Source organism: Pteropus alecto, unplaced genomic scaffold (genome assembly GCF_000325575.1).
Source record: "Pteropus alecto unplaced genomic scaffold, ASM32557v1 scaffold44, whole genome shotgun sequence".
NCBI classification, from domain to species: Eukaryota; Metazoa; Chordata; class Mammalia; order Chiroptera; family Pteropodidae; genus Pteropus; species Pteropus alecto.
In genome coordinates, this window is record NW_006436812.1 from 8224612 (window position 1) to 8230611 (window position 6000).

General features: G+C 38.4%; 1 pseudogene; it reads right to left on the reverse strand.

Moving 5' to 3' along the window:
- Positions 1–1192: 1192 nt before the first annotated feature.
- Positions 1193–1311, reverse strand: LOC112481663 (annotated as a pseudogene).
- Between the last annotated feature and the right edge of the window lie 4689 nt (positions 1312–6000).

Consider the following 6000-nt stretch of genomic DNA (forward strand, 5'->3'; position numbering starts at 1 on the left):
CTCCTATCTGGTAACCCTCAAAATGTTCTCTGTATCTATGAGTTTGTTTCTGTTTGTTTGTTTATTTTGTTCTTTAGATTCCATCTGAATGTGCAGTCATATTCCATCTGAATGTGCAGGCATTTGTCTTCCTCTATCTGACTTACTCTACTCAGCACACTACCCTCTAGGTCCATCATGAAATATCTTTTTTCCATCCCCTTACTTTTAGTCTCTCTGTGTCTTTTAATCTGAAGTGAGTCTCTTGTAGGCAGCATATGTAAGGGTCTTGTTTTCTTATTCATTCAGCTACCCCGTCTTTCGATTGGAGCATCTAATTCTTTTCATTTGAAGTACCCGCTGATAGATATGTCGTTATTGCCATTCTTTATTTAGATTTTTGATACATATCTTTTTCTTCTTTTTAAAGTAGGCCCTCCAACATTTCATGTAATATTGGCTTGGTAGTGATGAAAACCTTTAGCTTTTTCTTGTCTGGGAAGCTCTTTATCTGACCTTCGATTCTAAATGATAACTTTGCTGGGTTACAGTAATTTTGGCTGTAGGTCCTGGGTTTTCATCACTTTGAATATTTTGTGCCAAGTCCTTCTGGCCTGTAGTTTCTGTTGAGAAATTGGCTCACAGTCTTATGGGCATTCCCTTGTATGTAACTAATTGATTTTCTCTTGCCGCTTTTAATATTCTTGGAACTTAACCTGTGTCTTAGTGTGGGCCTCTTTGGGTTCATCTTGTTTGGGACTCTCTGAAGTTCCTGGGGTTGCATGTCTATTTCCTTCACCAGGTTAGAGAAGTTTTCCATCATTATTTCTTCAAATAGGTTTTCAATTCCTTGTACCTCTTTTTCTTCTGGTACCCCTATGATGCAAATGCTGTTAGCTTGACGTTGTCCCAGAGGCTTTTTAAACTATCTTCATTTGGGAGGGATTTTTTTTTTCTTTCGTTGTTCTGATTGGGTGTCCTCTGCTACCCCATCCTATATGTCACTGATTTAGTCTTCTATTTTACCCACTTTGTTGATTCCCTCTAATATACTTTTCATTTCAGATATTGTATTCTTTATCTTGACTCGCTCCTTATTATGTTTTCCATCTCCATTTTTATGTTTTTTATCTCTTTGTTAAAGATCTCACTGAGTTCATCTACTCTTCCTTTAAGTTCCTTGAGCATCCTTATAGTTTTTTTTCTTTTTTAATGCCTACAGCACCTAGTATTCCTAAGTGGTCTCTCATCTAAGTACTAACCTGGCCCGACCCTGTTTAGCTTCCAAGATCAGATGAGATCGGATGCATTCAGGGTGGCATGGCTGTAGACATAACCAGTATTTTTAACTCTATATCTGGTATATTGCTTGTTTTCATTTTGGTGAACTCTCTCTGGAGCTTTGTTCTGTTCCTTCAAATGGGACATGCGTGTCTCCCCATTTTGGCTGCCTCCGTGTGTCTGTTTTTATGTATTAGATAGGGTTCCTAAATCTCCCAATCTTAATAGAGTGGCTTTATGTAGTTGGTGTGCTGAAGGGCCCTTGGCATAGATCTGGGAGGGGTGAGCTGCAGCCCGAATTCAGCCACCACTGTGCACCTCTGGGGTCACCTGGTAAGAGTCCACATATGGCTGTCACTTGTCCTGGGCTTATAGGTGCCTCAAGGGGCCAAGTCAGAAAGCAAGGCCAGCTGCCACTGGTGCAGGGTTTGGAGGTGCACAAGAGGTATGGGGCACGCTGAAGCCAGATGCTGCTTTTTTGGGTTTTGTGGGCATTTGAGAGATTTTATGAAAGTTCACAGCAGGAGCCAAGACAGCTCATTTATATGGAATAAATTACTGGAAGTGGCTTAGGTGGGCCCACAAGTTGGGAGAGCCGGAGTCTCAGGGTATCCCCTGAGTGGAGTGACCTGTGTTATCCAGTTTGATGGCACCTGCGTGTGTAGGCTGGAAGGAGGGAAGGCTCAACAAAGGAACAATGGCTTCTGCCTTTATCTCTGTCCAGGAGTCAGCTGCCCCTCCAGCCCTTGTCCTGAAGCTCGACAGCTCAGAGCCTCCCCATATGTTCCTGGCACCCCCCGAGCAGCTTCCCCAGCACTGGAGTGCAGAGTGAGCAAGTCTGTCAGCAAGTAAGGCCGGGCATGGGCCCTTTAAGAGGAAGGTATCCACTTCCCACAGGCCTTTGTCTCACTCAGCTGCCATGTCCACTGGTTTCCACAGCCAGAGATTGTGGGAACTTCTCTTCCTGGCACTAGAACCCTGGGCTCGGGAGCCCAGTGTGTGGCCAGGACCCCTCCTTCCTCAGGTGGGGGAGGTGGCTCTACAGCCAAGATAGCCCTCCCGTTTCGCATCTCCGCCCCTCTTACTGTTTTGATTTAATACTGTAAAGTTAGATTTAACATTATAATGTTAGAATACTCATTTTGATGTATACTAGCTTAACTTTACTAAAGTATAAAAATTCTGCTCTTTTACAGTTCCATTCCCATTCCTTTCAAGTTATAGATGTCACAAAATTACATCCTTATGGTCCAAAAACAAATTAATAATTGCTTTTTAAATGCATTAGTCTCAAATCATGTTGAAAACAAAATGTGGAATTACAAACCACTGTTAATACTGGCTTTTATAATTGCTCATATATTAACCTTTACTGATATCTTTATTTTTTCATATACTTTTAGGTTACTGTCTCATGTCCTTTCACTTCAATTTGCAGGACTCCCTTTAGCATTTCTTGCAGGACAGGTCTAGTGGGGATGGACTCCCTAAGCTTTTTTAAAAGTCTAGGAATGTCTCAATTTTTTCCAACTTTTGAGGGACAGTTTCGCTGGCTATAGAAATCTTAGTTGAGTTTTTTTTTCTTTTAGTAATTTTTTTCTTTTAGTAGTAATCTCTTCCCACCTTCAGGCTTCCAAAGTTTCTAATGAGAAATTGGCTCATAATCTTATTGAGAATCCCTCGTATGTGATAAATCACTTTTTTCTTGCAGCATTCAAGATTCTTTTTTTGTATTTGTCTTTCTTGATTATAATGTGTCTTGGTGTGGGTCTCTTTGAATTCATCCTAGTTGGAGTTCATTAGCTTCTTGGATGTTTATATTCATATTTTTCATCAAATCTGGCAAGTTTTCAATCATTATTTCTTCAGATAATCTCTGTGTCCTTTTATCTCTCCTCCTGAGACTCTCACAATGCACATATTGGTCTGCTTGATGACGACTCAAAGGTCCCTTAGACTCTATTCACTTTTCTTCAATCTTTTTTCTTTCTTTTGTGAAGACTCAATAATTTTAAGTGTCCTATCTTCAAATTTTATGATTAATTTTTCTGCCTGCTCAAATTTACCTTTGAATTCCTCTAATAAATTTTTCATTTCGGTTATGTACTCTTCAGCTCTAGAATTTAATCTTGGGTTCTTTTTAGATTCTATCATTTTTGATATTTCCATTTTGGTCATACATCATTTTCTTTACTTTCCCCACATCTTTCTTTAGTTCTTTGAGCATCTGGAAGACAGTTATTTAAAAATCTTTGTCTAGTAGGTCTTCCATCTGGTCTTTCCCAAGGGCAGTTTTGGTTGTTTTCTTTCTTCCCTCCCATGAATGGACCAGTTTACTGTTCACTGTTTCTTTAATGCCTCGTGATTTTTTCTGTTGTTGTTGGAAACTGGACCTTAGAATCTAATAATGTGGTAACTGGAAATCACATTCTCCTCCTTCCCTAGAGTTTGCTGTTTTTAATTTTTATTTTATTATTATTTATTATTATTATTTATGCCTACAGCATCTGGTCTTCCTAGGTGGTCTCCCATCCAAGTACTAACCAGGCCTGACCCTGCTTAGCTTCCAAGATCAGACATAAGGCTTGTTCAGGGTGAGATGGCCACAGATCATGGACTGTGGCTCCACTGGGGCGTGATCCCAGGATCTTCTGCATGTAAAGCAACTGCTACACTATGGAACCATATCCTATTTTTGTTTTTTGATTGCTATATGCCATCTCTGTGCTTAGAATCAGCCTGAGGTGTAAATTTAAGGTCTCCTCAGGTCTTTTCTGATCCTGCACCTTTCCCTGAGATTCCAAGGTGAGTTTCTAATTTTTCCTGAATATGTGGTTGCTTTTGAATGTCCTCATCTTTAATGTCTGGCTCCCAAAAGAGGAAAAAGAGAAAAATAAAAGGGGAAAAAGATAATTATCTTTTAAATCCTCTGGAAGTTGCTTCAGCCAGAGAGAGAGGGGCTTGCAACAATGGTGTGTGTGTGCACGCGCGCGTGTGCACACATAATAGCTGCTTGCCTCTGTGTGTGCACTTCATGGTCAGAAGCACCAATGAGTGATAAGAACACAGATTCCCCCATATTTGAAAAACAGGGTCTTTATTGCCCAACCTGGCTCCTGCAAGCTACATGCAAGTTGCTCCAGGAACATGTGCACTGCTGCCTGCCACAGGGCTGGGGGGTGGGGTAGGGTAGCTGCTGCTAAGCTAAGAGCTGAAATAGACTGAAATTAAATGCAATGTACCACCCAAGCCTTCCCCTAGAAGTTGAAAGCTTTCAATAGACTCTAGAGTTCCAAAATAATTACATCAGACAGATTGTGCCAGTACAATTGCTGTCTAGGTAGGGAGATGGATTCTTGAAGCTTTATATTCTGCCATCTTTCTCCCTCCTCTTTTGATTTTTGGAAGAGCTTGTGAAGGATTCACATTAGTTCTTCTTTAAGTGTTTGGTACAATTCACAGTGAAGTCATTTGGCCTGGAATTTTCCTTATGAAAAATGTCCAATGTCTGTAATTGTTATAGATCTCTTCAGATTTTATATTTATTCTTGAGTTCATTTTGGTTCTTCTAGGAATGTATCCATTTCATCTAAGTTATCTAATTTGTTGGCCTACAACTGTTCATAATATTCCCTTATAATCTTTTTATTTCTGTACTGCTGGTAGTGATTTCTTCTTTTGTTCCTGTTTTGTAATTTAAGTCCTCTTTTTTTTCCCCCTTGGTCAATTCATCTAAAGCTTTACCAATTTTGTGGATTTTTTAAAGATTTTTTGGTTTCATTGATTTTTCTCTAGTGTTTTTCTATTTCTAGTTTTATTTCTGCTCGTCTTTATTATTTTCTTCCTCTTGCCCAGGGTCTAGTTTTCTCTTTTTTCTGATAGCCTATGGTAGAAGTTTAGGTTATTGAGTTAAGATATTTCTTCTTTTTTTTAAATGTAGGTATTTACAGCTATAACTTTCCCTCTAAGTACTGCTTTAAATGATTTCTCTAACTTTTGGTATGTTGTATTTTTGTTTTCTTCCACCTCCAAGTACTTTTTAATTTCCTTTGTGATTTCTTCTTTGATCCATTGATTATTTAGGCATGTTATTTAATTTCCACATATTTGTGAATTCCCGAAATTTCCTTTTCTTTTTGATCTCTAATGTAATTCCATTATGGGTAGAGAATTTACTTTGCATGAGTTTAATCTTTTTAAATTTATTGAGATGTGTTCCATGGCCTAATATACATTCTATCATGAGGAAAGTTCCAAATGTACTTGAGAAGAATGTGTATTCTACTGATGTTGGATGGAGTGTTCTGTAAATGCCTGTTAGGTCTAGTTGGTTTATAGTGTTATTCAAGTCTTCTATTTTCACATTGATTTTTAGTGTTGTATCTATTATTGAAAGTGGGGTATTGACATTTCCAACTCTTATTGTTGAATTGTCTGTATCTCTCAATTCTTTCAATTTTTGCTTCTTGTATTTTGGGGGCTCTAATGTCATAGGTGCTTATATGTTTATAATTGTTATATCTTCCAAATGGGTTGACCTTTTTATCATTATAAAATGTCCTTTGTCTCTAGTGACAATTTTTTTCTGAGAGTCTGTTTTGTCTGACATCATCATAGACACTCCGACTTTCTCTTGTATAACTTCTTTCTTTTTACTTTCAACTTATTTGTGTCGTTGAATATAACTATGTCTCTTATAAATAGTTGAATCATCAGTATTTTTTAAAGCTTCCCAAGGGA